At 40.8% G+C, this 15487-nt stretch overlaps 1 protein-coding gene and 1 long non-coding RNA gene across 2 annotated transcripts in view; one reads left to right on the top strand and one right to left on the bottom strand.

Annotated features, from left to right (window-relative positions):
- LOC126920134 (UPF0489 protein C5orf22 homolog) overlaps positions 1-15487 on the bottom strand; it is a 420270-nt gene that overhangs the window by 216711 nt on the left and 188072 nt on the right. The gene's annotated exons all lie outside the window — the stretch shown is intronic.
- The window catches only part of LOC126920138 (uncharacterized), a 30463-nt gene continuing 20928 nt past the window's right edge, over positions 5953-15487 (top strand). Inside the window, exon 1 of the long non-coding RNA XR_007711895.1 lies at positions 5953-9080. This is a non-coding gene — a long non-coding RNA (uncharacterized LOC126920138). The remainder of the gene's footprint in view (positions 9081-15487) is intronic.

The following is a 15487-nucleotide window of genomic DNA, read 5'->3' as shown; positions in this document are numbered from 1 at the left end:
CGACTTTTAGCGAACGATGACACAGCCGTTCGACTGGTCAACGTCGTCGTGTTTCGTCGTTTAAACGAAATCAATTAAGGCCGGCGACAGAGCTGTCGGCGTAATCCGTCGGCTGTTACACAGCCGATTCCACGCGACGTCGTCGCCACAGCGGGGTGCCAGCGTCCAATGGGCTTGCAGGTATTGCGAAACGCCGTGGGCATCCAATCATGTCGGCGGATCGTACCTTTAAGCCCGTCATTACGTCGAATTAGTCTTCCGGGCTTTCCGTGGATCGCGGCTCTCAGCTAGCTGTAATCCGGCGTGTGTTGCGTCGAATGGCAACGTCATCGTTCGATATTATGATAGCGATTCGTCCAGGGATGCGTTTAAAAGCTGTCAGGCGATAAAACGTGCAGAAGTCGCGCGGCGATTCCAATTAAGCGCATTGATTCCGTGCGAAGCTTTCGTGATCGATGCTTAGCGAGATATTAAACCGGCGCTTTGATGATTTTCTGCATATTTTTTTATGAACGTTATTCGATAGAGAATTAATTCGTTTGTATATAAACGTAAAGTAACGTTAAACAGTCGGAGAAACGGTTTATATTTCACTTGGAAATTTCTTTTTATCAAGATTATTTAGTGGGGAATTAGTATATTTGAATATGAATGTAATATGAGAATAATTTAGATACAGAGGAGAAATCATTTAAGTTGTTGGCATTTAAAACTCGGTTTCATAACACCGGCGTTTTGGTGACTCTCTGGAGGTTTTTCGATTAAGATTATTTTATTAATAAAGAAATAACGTATTTGTATATAGATATAATGCAATATTAAATAATCGGGCTATATGCAGGGAAAATCTTTTGGTGAAGTTTGTTTTGGGTTGAAAATCCGGATGGATAATGTAGTTGGTTTTTTATTGTTCAACGTCCTTAGATAATATTGTTTTAAAAGATTTGAGATATAAGTGTATTTAGTAATTAATTCAGATGTAATTTAGAAAATGTTTCCGAAACAATTATTTGCATTCTATTTGATCGATCTTGTTCAATTGAAAATTTCCTCTATAATAGAAACCTTATTTGTATTATTATATTTCATCTACGTAATATCAGTGTAATATAATAAAAAGAATATTGAAGATAATATTAAAGTTCTTATTTTCACGGAGAATTGTATTTTTTCTGACATAAGATAAGAAGGTATTCCTATTAAAAATTGTTGCTTACATTAGTTTGAAGCAAAAGAACTTCTAAATTTTACTTTATAAATAGTAAAATAAATAACAATTAGATTTCTTCGACAATTATTTGATCTCAATCGTATTAAATATCCAGTTTTATTCAATTTCTTACAGAAATATCTCTCACTTCTGAGCGACAAGAATCATAATTACCATGTAATGTTCTTTATCCTGTGATGATCTATAGTAATTCTTTATTTAACCTACAAATTACGCGAAGAAACACGTTCTCGATTAAATCTTTGTTTCTTGCATTATCAACATTCCGGTAAAAATGTTGCAAGAACAATACATACTATCCACTCCACCATGTTCGCCTCCTACACTGCAAGCATAATTACAACCTAAGAACGACGAACGCCAGCCGGGCATAGTAAGCAAGCAAACAACGAGTAGTTCTCTGAATCAGTAAATTGCTACTAATTTCACGCTCGAAAGCGAAGAGTGTTACAAAAAAGAAAAAAGTCAGACGCCTTGTCACGTGATAATCGAGCAGACTAACGAACACGCTCGTTGATCATGTTGTAAACGCGAACAGCTTTCAATATTTTTGATACCGTCCATCGATCTGTCAGTCATCTCGCATCCATGTTCTATCAGTCAGAGAGCCAAACTATCAGTGCGAAAGGACTTTTATTAAATTTCATAGAGCACTTGGAATTATCTACTTAATGGACAAACTGACAATTCAATATATTCAGAAATCGATGTATGAAAATATTATACAGCCACTGTACTTTGTTTTCAAGGTACTTTGGATGCAAAAAGTATATAAAAGTATACGAAAGTATATAGAATGATGTAAAATATATATTGAACGTAGTTAGTTCTTCATCGGAAACAAATTTACCACTTGGTTCAGAGAAATATATTTTCCTACGACTTTTCCTAGACTTTTTTGATACAATTGATGCACTGTTGTTATAACGTATAACATTCCATAGTTTCTTAATAAACGTTATTTTTAATTCATATAAATAGACATTAATTTTCCCAAAAGATATATTTCGACATATCTTGCGCGTTATTTACGTAGAACGTCGAAATCAAGTGACTAAAAATGACTAAATCCCTCTTCAATTTTCTAACCATATTTAATACTATATTTAACCTTATTTCATTAGCCCACTATAATATACGAACTTTTTGACCACTCCATTCATCTTTGCAGAGCGACGCAAACGTTACCTCACAAAATACAATAGTATAAAAGCAAAGAAAGATCAAATGAAGCAAAGAATTATTTTAAACACGACTCTTTCTTTCCTTGGCCGAAGAAAAATCCGGTTTCCCGTAAAGGGTGGATGGGTTGGTCGTCAATTCCCACGTTCGACGTGCGCGCAAGAAGAAGCTGCTCAAAATTCTGTGTCACTCGAGCGATTCTTTTGTCGGCCACTTCGTTAATCGTTGCAGTAACATTCCTCCAGTTAACCGGAAACGCTTCACCCTAGCCCTTATTTTCCTCTTTTTCTTCCAAGAGAAAGAGACAAGCATAATAGCCGCGGTCCCACACGCATAATTATCGCCGACAAACCAACAGATCCTTATCGACGGCAGCGTCATAATTATCAGCGTGTCGGTGGTCACTTACACGTTACACGGCCACGCACATACCGCGCATTGTTTCGCTCGAATTCCGTGGTAATCGACTGTCACCCGACAGATGCTACGTACAAAGCGAAACGAACGAAGAAACAAAAGTAAGAGGAGAGTAGGTTGGTGCCACTGGCTAATATCGGCACCTTGTCACGCGATCGAAATCGATAACGTGGAGACAAAAATCACACGAGGCATTTCGGTCCGAGGCAGATAAATAACGGCGGCCGTGCGGTCTGACCATAATCGTCTTAATCTACTTGACGCGCTCGTTCGCCGCTCAACGCATGACTGCCTGAACTTCTTTTCCTTTTTTCATCGAAGCGTTTCAAGCTACCATGCCGATCCGAGTTTCAAATTCTTGCTGCTACATTCCGGTAAATGATAAATCGAGCCAGTTTGAAAAATGGAAATGCGAAGGCCTAAGGTTTGGTAAGGAATGGGAATCGAGTCGAAGTCGTGGATGTTGGATACCTGCATTGTAATTTTTATTTGCCGAAGAAATTTGAAATATGTTTGCCAGACAGATATGGAAATTCTTTACACGAATGCACGAACAAATAACACAAATATCTTATTAATGTGCACGATGGTTTTGTTTCGATGTGTAATTTCAATATGATTTTGTTTTGTCTGTAAGAATGAAATATGTCGATATTTTATGTGATAGGAAAATTGTTGAATTGTAGAAAGTCTCGTAACGATTTATTAGAGATTTGCTTCTGTAAAATTCTAAGATTTCATTGCTTAAAAATCTTTGAAGTATGAAAAAAGAAACGATGCAAAATAATTGAAAGAGAAAGTCAAAAAGGAGAAAATGATGGACAATAGTATTCTTGCACTGTAATACAGAGTACAAGCGATCTATGGAAACCTATATATATATATATATATATATATATATATATATATACACGGTCCTGGAAAATATCGTAACTAATATTGCAAATGAAGGATCTGTTACAAGATTTTTGTAGCTGTACCTCTGATTCAAAATTCAACCAGATCCATACAACCAAATTAATATTGGATTGTTGTAGATATTTTAGTGGAGAATGGTATGGATCGTTTGTTATAAACTTTTGGAACAAAATGATAAAAATTTAAGATCTTCATGGCACTGATTCTTTACTAATTTTTTTTATCATAATTGATAATTTCCATAGTCTATCTTTCACGGGCATCGCTTTATTCGATGTAAATCAATTTTGAAGCGATGGGAACATCGTTTTTCGACGTGCTCAAACGCACGATTTGGTGGAAATTATACCCATGTGCGCCATCAGGGGCCTCGTTTGCACTGAATTGAGTGTTAATCGGTTGAAAATTTTGTGAAGTAGTCACCTGCTTTATCGACGTCGCGGGAAAATGCGGAATCCATACCGACACGGAAAAACAAGCCCTTCGGCAAGATCGTTTTAAGAACAATATTTTGTGATTACTTCTAACGCTTTGTATTTCATTAACAAATTGATAGTTTCTATACAAATTGAACATAATAAAAACAAAATACTCTTTTTATATTTATAGTCATGTATCATAAAAGGATTAAAATTACGTTTAAGAATATTACCGCTCTAAACATTGAAATTCATATATTAGAGATTATTATTATATATTTTTTAATTCTTACTATAAAATCATTTTGAATATCGTGTCACTTTTGCGTCATGCGCGAAATGTTACGTTAAAAATACAATGAAACGTTAGGAATGCTTTCATCCTGAATTGCGTCGAATTCACCAATAGATGTCGCTAACGTTCAGTCTAGTGACTTCATACGATACGATCGATAACCGAAATAGGAGAGTTTTCTCCCTTACCTACATAAGATATAACAGTAAATTTCTACAACTTTCAAATATTTTCAATATCGCAATATCTTCAACTAAAATACATCTAATTCTCATGAACTCGATACACAGACCTAACTAAATCTGAAACTAACAGACCATCAAAATTTGTTCATCAATTGCATTCTATAAGAACTGTCATTTTTTCTATAACATTTTATTGTTGTTTAACTCATAAACATCCCTCATATCGCCTATTACTATTTCTAAAAGATACGTCATATCGATACCTTAAAGTAAAACGAAAATCGCGAAAGCGTCGAAGATATGAAAAATCCTGAAACAACCCCTGTTCAGAAAAAATATCCACCGCTAGATGTCGGTAGGATGTCCAGATAGCGCTAACTAGTGGGAATTGCGCGGAGCGTTTCTCCCGCCTCGTCTCGAGAGGCTCGAGGAGAGAGAGCCATATTCCCCCGGAAAATCTGTGGCAGCGGAAAAGCGTCGATGGGGAACCCGTCGAAAGGGGGCGGGGTTTTGGCGTGCGGCGTGTTTGCACCGCGGAAGAAGTGGGAAAAAGGCCGAGTGGCTCGCGCCTGCTCCGCTTTTTTCCTCTCTGTCGCTCCGTCTCGCTTCGCACCGCAGCTAGGCGGAGTTTAAAAAAAGATTTCGCGCTCTGTGAGGGGGGAGGTGGAGCCACGGACGCGCGGAATTCCGGAATTTCACGAGTCCTCGCGGTGGCGGGGGAGGAAGACGAGAGACAGTGTCGCGGATGGTATGGGAAGGGATGAAGGGGAAACATATATATCGGTCGTGTGTGTTTCGCGCGGCGGAACGCGGAGAGGGGGAGGGTGCGCGCAGGGAAAGTGGCGAAGGGGAAACTCGCCTGCTCCGGGCAGACCGATCGAGCTCGACAACAGCCAGTTCAACGTGTGCCAACCCTCTTTCGAGATACTGTCTTCTCGTGTCGAGTAAACCGCGCGCCGGTATCTCCGATTTCCTTCGTCACGATTCACGTCGGATCTTCACGTCGATGACAGAGTTCGAATCACGGTGATTTCTTCTCCCGATACGATTATACGAGACGTAATGCTGGTTATTTTAACGAGACGAGGAAAAGTGTGTATATATAACGTGACGTTTTGGAGTGGTCAGTGGAGTTCGTTATCGAGTTTGAGGTAGGCTTTTCTCGTGTGACGGGAACGTGGAACGACGATGATTATCGTTTCGCGATCAACTAAGAAGGAACGCCGTGTCCGAGGAGGAGTTCGTATGCGACGCGTGGATGGCTCGTTGCACTCAAGATCGTTCAAAGTTTCTTGGTTCGTATAATTATATCATGTCATGTACCTTCAAAGTGCTGTGGAAGGATATACGCGTAAGAACGAATGCTCAACGGACGAGTAGCGGCGCGATTTTAGATTTATTTGGAACGTATATCTGGAATCACGTGGTCGAGTGACGGGAGTAATGGTCGGCTAACGACTTGCCACTCTTTTGAAGTTTAAAATTTGATAGTGAACGTTCGGATAGGAAATGTTCATCGGGAACACCGTATGTTTAAAGTAGAAGCTATTTTCGTTTCGTTTTGTATCCGCGTGCTAGAGACTCGAAACTGTCCACTGAAATTTATGATGCTGTGCGTCGCACATATAAACACACACGGGAACATGTACTTAGACACGGTGGCAATGGCTTTTAAAGGGAATAGGGCGACTCGATCGTTGACGAGAGGTCGCCTAAACCGGAAAACCGGGGAACGATTACGAGTGTGTAAATAGGTATTGCTCCGTTCGAGGCCAGTTTGCTTTCTCGTCAGAACGAAACTAACGACGCGTTATCGTCGTACAGCTGAAAGTGCTCGTGTGTACCTTGGCAGCCAGAAGTGATAACCGCGTTGTTAGCTGCAAAATAAGCCGCGTGACAAACACACGCTCAACGATAGCGACGATAAGAAACGTTCTACAACGATCAACCACGAGTTTGATGCACTACGTGGCGGACGTCTCCGAGTTTCCACGATAACCTTGATAAACTGATCCATAAATCAACTGATAACTACAAAATCGGTGAAACGAATTCCAATACTTTCAAAGACCTTTCAGAATCACTCGTTCCTTTATATCTTCTTTGCGTCGTTCATTTTATCGAAATACCTCCACTAGCAAAATGAACGGACGCTGTTTTAAAAGAAGTCGAAAGATCTGAAATTTTGCTCCAATCGATATAACCAAGATTCCAATACGAGCCTCGATCGCCTAATATGATCTCAACACTTCCAATTTCCTCCAAAAATCACGACGCTTTTCCTCCAGTCACGAGCATATAATCGCAGCGTGAAGAGCGCGTGACGCGTGCTGGCTACATTACAAAGTCCTTCTGCTCCCCACTACCACGCGGTATTTCTCGCGCATCCCCTCCACCGACGATATTTCACCACCCCTACCAGGAACTCCGGCACAGGGCGAACAAGGACGAGGACGGACGATCGTTTTCCGCACGAGACCGAGTGGAACGGAACACGTGCCGCGTCGGTGGGGGTGGAGGAGGAGCGATAAAACTGGAGGGGAAACGTAGTGGCAGAACGACGATAGGGGAAGTCGAGGACTCCCCACCAGTGGTTACCACTCCCCTTCCACCAACCAGGGGAGCGCGTTCTCTCCCACATAACGGCGCTAACCGACGGGACCTTTGTTGCCCGCCACGCTCGAACGGTGTCCCGCTCGAGAGTTTGGACGCTGGTGCCGCCCAGCGGTGATCGCAAGAACTTTCAAAGCGCGATGGTGGGGACACCGCGGCTGGTAGTGGGGGAACCGTGGCGATATGGTGGGGGTAGAACGTAAAGGAATTGGTGGGGATGAATGCAGAGAACGGAGCGAGTACGAGGACGGGGGCATGTTGCTCTCAGGACGCGCAGAACGTCAGAGTGGGACGAAAAGGACGGGTGTCTCTCGCTTTCTCGCTCTCTGTATCTCTTTCTCTCTTTCTTCGTTTCTTTCGATCATTTGTCTCTCTCGCTCACTCCTCGTGGAGAGGCAGAGAAAGAGAGGCCGATGGCGGGGTGAGAGCCGGCTTACTACGCGGCGAAACGCTACCACGGCGTTCAGTCGTCAGCGATCAGACCGCCGGGCAGTGTGAACCTTCCTGGGCAGTCTCTTCATCTACTACACTCTTCCTCTGCTGTCCCTTCCTGAACATGAAGCAGTAATCAGCATCTGGGAAAGCCGGAGTACAGCTTCCGTGATCGGATTTGCCTGATCCGTTCTACGATGGTCGTAGACTACCACGATCTTGAAGAAACATCACGCGTAAGGGAACCATTGTAGAAGAATTTACGCGAGAAATTGCATCCAGTGGTGAAAGAGAAGATACACGATTGGACACGCCAAACGAATTGGAGAAGGTTCAAGGAGATAGACTTGGTCTCGCACGATTCCAACTCTGTCTCTTTGAATCTATCCTGATACGAGATACGTTGCAAACGGTGACAAGCAATCGAACAATCCAAGTCTTCGAGAACGCTCGGCAGTCGTTCGATAGCCATACTCGAAGCTAACAGATGTTCAAGAAGATCTTACTAAATAAACGGTTGTCGCGACTGAAATCACCAGAGACGATCATTGTGGGAGCATTTAAAATCGCAAAGAATTCCAGAAGATGTTGGATATCGAGAAGTCGTTTCGACAACGCTCGAAGATGATACGCAACACTCTGTTCCAAACCGCAAGATTCTAAATCCCAGCGGAAGTCAATGTTCGCAATGAAGTTTCGTTATTCGAAATTTCGACATTCGACGAGTGAACCAAAAGAAAAAGAAACAAATTATCCCTTCGTAGTGAGATTCTTGGGAAGACACGTAGGGCTCGTTCGAACGGTTTGTGCTCGGCCTCGCGTCGAGCCACGTGGTGTTCCGAATCGCGCGAACGATCTGCGCTTGATAATCTTCGGCACGTATACGTTCACTTTGCGAAACCGCGGCCCGAAAGAAAGGTGAAAACGATGGCGAATCGACGAGCACGACGAGCCGTCGCAATTCCGAAGATCGGTGAAGCCGTTCGAAAGTAGAATTTCCTTCGTTGCTCGTCAGATATGTGGTACCGTTCGATTGTTACGTAACGAGCATCGAATAACGAGAAACCGTTCACGCATTGGCGAGTCGTACGGCGAGATTTTTGCACCGAACCGTTACTCCTAGTGCGGGATAGTGTAAATCTGTCGGGAAAGATCGACCATACACCGAGGAAGAAACATATGAAAATGTGTGATTAAATTTAAAATAAAGTAAAAGGCAAAGCAAAAATAATTGAGAAAAAGTGGAAGGAATAGCAACACGATGATTCTTATCGTCAACGAAAGTAGTTGAAGAGTACGAAGAAAACGTTACGCTTTACGGACGTGTTAGCAGCCGACGGCTCTTTCGCCAACAGATCGTCACAAATCACCGTTGAAGAACAAGTGAGGTAAGAGTCAACACCGTAAATAAAGCCGATGAAATGCCTTCACGAGATTTCCCATTCGATCGTGTCCGATCGGTACTCGAACTCGTTCCCTGAATTATCCTTTATACCTGAAGAAGCTTCCTATTCGCTCCTTTCGATCGACCTCGCGTTTATTTATGGTGAAGTGTAGATATGAAAACGTTATTTGATATAATACGATCTTTCGCTATTTCTCCAATTTTGAAACGGTGACGCTTTTTGCGAGTGAAAAATCGGAAAGTGAATATAATTCACCATGATAAAATTTTATGAGATCGAACAAGATGCACAGTTCGCTACTTGTCAGATTGTTGAGATAGAAGACAGTATCCTACGCTTCTTCCATATTTACAGCGAAACTTCATTTATTGGAACGAGATTTTAGTTAGTGTCTGACTAGGTAGCGATCGAATCTACGTGAATTCCAATTACGTAAAAAAACATTGTAACAGGAAGAACCAGTGAACATGTCTATTACATGAGCTCCGCTTATATGAACTGTAAGGTTCAACTAAACGAAGTTTTACTCAATAACTCGAACCTCCTGGTAGTCCAACTGTCTCTATCCAAACCTATTACACGAATTAGCCTTGAAAGTGGTTTTCGCTCAATCTACGAAGTACCATTAGCTAAAGCGATGCTATCGAATCGAGAGATTTTCGCGAGTGACATAAACCTTCGACGCTTGCAGCCTCGATTTTCCTCCATAAACACTAACTTTCTAGTACTGGGTAAATTTGTTCGAACGAACGTGGAACAAAGTTCGAAGTTCCCGAAGGAGTTATCTCGTGATTGGTACGGTAGACAGGGGAAACAATTTCCCAACCGATCGTCCACGGGATAGATCCACCTGTTAGGCAAACAGGCTGACCGCAAATCTGCAGCTCGAGAAGAGAGTCCACCTGTAGAGCGGTGGTGTCTCGCGTGTCAAAAAATTTCCTCGTATTCGGACGAACAGAGGAGCACGTGTTCAGGTAACCGCGCCCTCGGGGTCGCATTGTATCCTCGAAAATAGCGACAGAGTCGTTCCTCTTCCTCTCTCTCTCTTTCTCCAACTCTCTCTTCCTTTCTCTCGATGGCTCGTGTGGACCTCTTAATCCTGCGTTCGACAGAATCGGGAAGTCAAGTGCTCCATTCAGCTTTCCGGCTACCTCAAGGGAAAATCGAGGTAGAGTATTATTTAGTGACGCATGCGGTTACCTGTTCGAAGATCTTGGAAAGATTCGTGGCACTCTCGCTGTAAGTTGATTATGGCGGTATTGTGTCCGGGAGATCGAGTTGACTTGATAGTGTTTTATGTTTGGAAATTGAACAGGAAGATGGGATTAGATAAAGTGGTTCTTGAGGTTGAGTAGATTAGGTTTAGATAAATTTGGAGGAAAATGGGTTTCTTCTAGTTGCATGTTGGACAAATACGGGAAACTGAATGTTACGTTCGAGTTGCGAGTAAAGTGATTTCTGAATTTGTGGATAACTCGGGTTTAGTCTAGTTTGAAACGAAATTTCTTTCTTTGGATCGTGCGTTTGATAAATTCGAGAAATTATGTGTTACGTTTGAATTGGAATTAAGAAACCGGTTTTAGGTTCGACTAACTTGGTTTAAGTTAGATTTGGAAGAAAATTGTTGTTTGATTACGCGTTTGAAGAAAAGAAATTAAGTGTTATGTCTGAGGGCTGGAATTTGCTAAAGTGATTTCTGAATTCGAATAGTTTGAGTTGAAATAAAAGAAAGAAGATTGGCTTGTTTTAGAGGTAAGGAATTAACTGTCATATTCGAGTCTTTTACGTTTAATGGGATGAAAAAAGAAGTTGTTAATTTGAAGCATGTTCGTCTACATCTTGTGAAATTCTGAAACCTGCGTGGAATTTTAAGTAGAGATTTTGGAAAAAATATTCATTAATATTATAATAGAAATTAATTGAAATTTTTAAGTAGCGCATTTCTTTCGAAATCATGTAACCTTCGATATGATGACGTATCGTCAAAACCGTGATACCATCATCCTACTATAACTACAAAAATTGACTTCCAAATGTCGCATGATTTCATACGAACATCACAAAGAAGAAATGTAATTTATAATAATAATATCAGTCTGTTATACTGTCTTCAAACTTCACAAATTAGTCAAGTTTCTTCACTTTCCTAATTGCAACTGTACTTCATCGCATCAACCAGATATTTCTAACTCGCACTTATTCGCTTTCACAAACAAAAACGCATCTTTCCTGTATAAGATGGACGTGTATTCACAGTAAAGGATTAATCAAACCTTCGAATGACGACTAATGACAATTATTCACTGAGTACTCCACGACAATTAATATCAAATTCTACAATCCATTATTCGAATTTCATTCAAAACTTCATTAAAACAAATCTCATACTCAAAATCCATCTTTCGGTTTCGCGAAGGTCTGATAAGAGGAAGTCTCGGGGACGTTGAAGTTCGGATCGTTGGTCGAGGGAACTATCAAGAAAAGTATTAATCACACGCGATCAAGTCGTTAGAGACGGATATCGCCGCAATATTTCACGGCGTCACGAGGCTAGCGCAACAGCCTCCGAGCGTACGCACGATTTTTTATCGTCCTTGTCGCCGGGACACAAAACCAGGCAGCTTCTATAATTCATTGCGGTTAGAAGCGTTTCGAAATCGCGCCTCGACGTCTCGAATGCGCAGCGCGGGTATAAATCTTGCTCGATAAGTCGTCGCCTGATTTTCGTGCGGCCTGTGGTTCGAAACTAATCGAAACTCTTGACAACGTTTAGTTAGAAACAAACGAGTTTAGGCTGTGCTTGCAATGGATACGTGTTCTGACGAACGAAACGTCCGATGATCGAAAGCATACATTCGTAAGAATTTGCACAGGCTCGCGAAATATATTATGTGTGTTGTGCGGAATAATTTGAAATTTATTCGGTATCGATAAAGTTTGAAACAAATCTGAAAATAAGATATTTGTTACAAATATATATTCCGCAGTGATTACAAAAATATTTAAACAGTCAATCATTTTAACAAGTCTCAATACTCAGTGGGACCGTTTTCTTACTTTACATATCACATGCTTAAGATAGCTGTTCACTAGTATGTTACTTAATATCTGTGTGCAATAAATATTCTGTAATTTATGTATTCATTTTCGAATTAGTTTTAAAATTGATCAATATGGTCATGACAGTCGTGTTTCGTTACAGTATTTCCAAACGATTTTATAATACATGTTCCATGTACGTATACGTTTTCTCTGGTAATTGTTCAAATACTTTCCTGAACCAGTATGTACGGTACACGTTTGATTGCTCTCGCGTATTCATTAGAATAGACAGTTCGTTAAAACACTGTAACCATAGCTCTAAATATATGTTCGATCGTGAGACCCTTGGCCGTCGGACGCTGAACATGTTTCGCTTCGAAGTGAACTTTAGTTGCTCGAAGATTGGCTTGATTTACGATTGCGAAGTAGGAACGTGTATTAAAATGTGGACGTGAAGGAAAGTGAACGAGATTGTAATTTGAATGGTGGGGCTTTGACTTGCCAAATGTAAGAGTTCGTCTGAAATATTTTGTTCAACTGTTTGGTGTAATTAGTTTGAAGTTTTTAGGTGTTTCTTGTAGAGTAGATGTAGGATTATGGTATATTTGGTTTGAAGTTTCTACTGTTGTACAAGAAGTCTGATAGTTGTTTGGAATTATGTGGTTCCAGAGGGATGAGAAAAGAATTATGTGCAATTACATAGAACGTGTATTGTGTACAAATTCTGAAATTGGTGAAGCCGAACATCGAGTAGTATTGAAGTAACTAATGATTTTATCCACCTGTCAATTTATCGAGATTGTTTAAATATCTTTTACATAAAAAGGAATTCGTTTGTTATTATTCTGTTTGAATGTAAAATAACAAATGCAATGAAAAATTCACGCGAACACGTAAATGACAATGAAATATAATCTAAGGAAATATAACAAATGAAATTAACTTGTGACTTATCCTTTTGAGTAGAAATCACGAGCCTCGTCCGCGTGAGTCCTCTGTTCCAAGCTTAACTTTAATAGACTATACGCTATTATTTTTCAAGTGATTCGTTACTCTATTTGAAAATACACAGATAAAAATTATCATACACTTCAGGATTATTAACAAAGCTCAAATATCGTAAAATATTATGTAGCTCCAAATATAAATTGAATTAGTCGGCCAGTTACAATAATCATCTTGATCGTTATTTTCTTATCGTTCGAAACTTCAATGAAATTCGTTTCCAACTTTAATCGCCAAGCAACAAGTACAACAAAGGAAAAGACAGCTTAAAACAAATCGCAGAGTAAGGCGAATATTCTCCTGTATTCTCAACAACATACCAAACGTGAACTCACTCGCTAACAACAGAACTCAGTCACACTTCCTCAATTTCCAATTTCCATATGAAAACGTTCACCTCCTTTCTGGCACTCGCTTCCTAAAATATGCCCAAAATGCCACAGCTTCGTTCATCTTCATCGCTCCACGCAAAGTCACGAACACTTCTGTTACCCAGTGAGTAACCCAGTGAAACCTGGTAGGTTTAAAAGTCGTCGAGATTTAAGCACTCAATCGACCAACCACCTCGGAAAGAGAGAAAAAGAGAGAAAACGAGAACGGTAGTATCGGATAGCGTCGTGAATGAAATCGATGCGATCGATTCGTTACGCGGTTCCTGAGTAATGCGTTCCAAGAAGCGGGACAATGTGTCTCGGAACGAAAATAAAGGCTTAGACCCCCAGAAGACAGGACCCCAGACAATCGCGTTGCTCGTGCGCGCGCGTTCGTCGAACGTCCCTTTGGGTACAAGCTGCGGTTCGGTAGATATACCCCAGAGGTTCTACCTTCTCCTGGGCCTTATAGGGGCCATTATCCGATCGTGGAATTTGAGATCTGGCCCTTTCAGCCGCGCGTCAAATTATCCCTGAGCACAATGCGCCCGTTGATTGATATCTTCAGTCGTAGCTGCTGTAACGTGGTCTGGGCCCCGTCCGTTCGTTCGCCTCCTTTTGGCCTCATCTCACCTCTCTCTTTCTCTCGTTCATTCTCTTTCGTTTGGTCCCTGTTCTTCATCCAGCGGTTTGCTCTCCGTCCTCGTCGTATCGAGTCGCCGTTCGATTTCCTCGTGTTCGTTTTAAGGCCTGTCCCGCGTAGCGGCCTCGTACAAAGCGAGCGCCGAATATTTCTAGTCGTGGACCCACGCAGTCTTTCTACTTGATTTATTCTAAAACCTTTGGCTTTCTTTCGACCGAGCCACTCCCGATCTGTGGGCCGCGGGAACAAATCCCCTTACGAAACTTTTCGATTACGTTTACCTCGCAGTGTACCGTTTTTGTTACGTCTTCGAGGTAGGTTGATACTCCGAAGTATAGTTGAGAGGATAGGGTTGAAGTCGTGGATGGAAATGTGGAAATTTGTTTTCCAATTCTTCGTAAGAGGCAGCTGATGTAGTAGTATTCTAATTTAAGAATTTTTATATTTTGAAATATAGTCCTCCCATGCTTGTTTTGAAATTTGAATAGTATCTGAGATTGATGATTCTTTCCCAAGAGGAGGTATTATATTACAACATGTTTGAAAGTTTTCAGTATTTCGGCTGTGAGTGTGATCTCATGTTTTATTTAAGTGTATATACCAGCGATCACTTCCTACCCATGGTCCAATGTAGCTAATATCATCAGAGAAATTATGCAACTTACTAGTATTAACAAATTCTATTGCACAATAGTAACAACTTTATCTTATAAAGTGCAAACCAAATTGATAGTCCCATTAACATAAAATTGTCAATTCTCTGATATTATTAATGAACAAATTACCATGTAAGAAGATTCAGAACTTGATAGAAAAGCGAATCTATATAAATGTCATACTAAAAAATCTAAATTCTCGAGCCTTCCTTCGAAACAATCAACTTTATTCGAGTGATTAAAATTTGATACGAATAACCGTTACATCAAATTATTTCCAATGTTTTTTTTTTCGTGATTCTTCTTCTGAGAGATCACCTGAAAGATTTCAAACAAAATATGCTTACTGTTCGTGAATTAGACATCTGCGATAGTATCTGTATCACCTGCAGCTGCCTGAGAAATGTCTCGAAAGCAACACTCTAATCGTTGGTAATTACGCATAGCCGAATTAGGTAATTACTCGAGGCGCACGGCCATCAATTTATCTCTTTACTTAGCCCATTTTAACTCAAATTGGTGTAATTAGCACGAGTCGGAGCATATAATGCCTGACTCCCTGTACGAACTTCCGTGCCTTTCCATACAATTCATCCCCTTTTATGTAATTCTCTTTATCGTCCACGTTCTTCGTTGTTACCTCGTTTGAGTTTGTCTCCTCTGTCAGCTTTT

Source organism: Bombus affinis, chromosome 1, assembly GCF_024516045.1.
Source record: "Bombus affinis isolate iyBomAffi1 chromosome 1, iyBomAffi1.2, whole genome shotgun sequence".
Taxonomy (NCBI): Eukaryota; Metazoa; Arthropoda; class Insecta; order Hymenoptera; family Apidae; genus Bombus; species Bombus affinis.
This window is presented reverse-complemented; position numbering and strand designations above follow the sequence as displayed.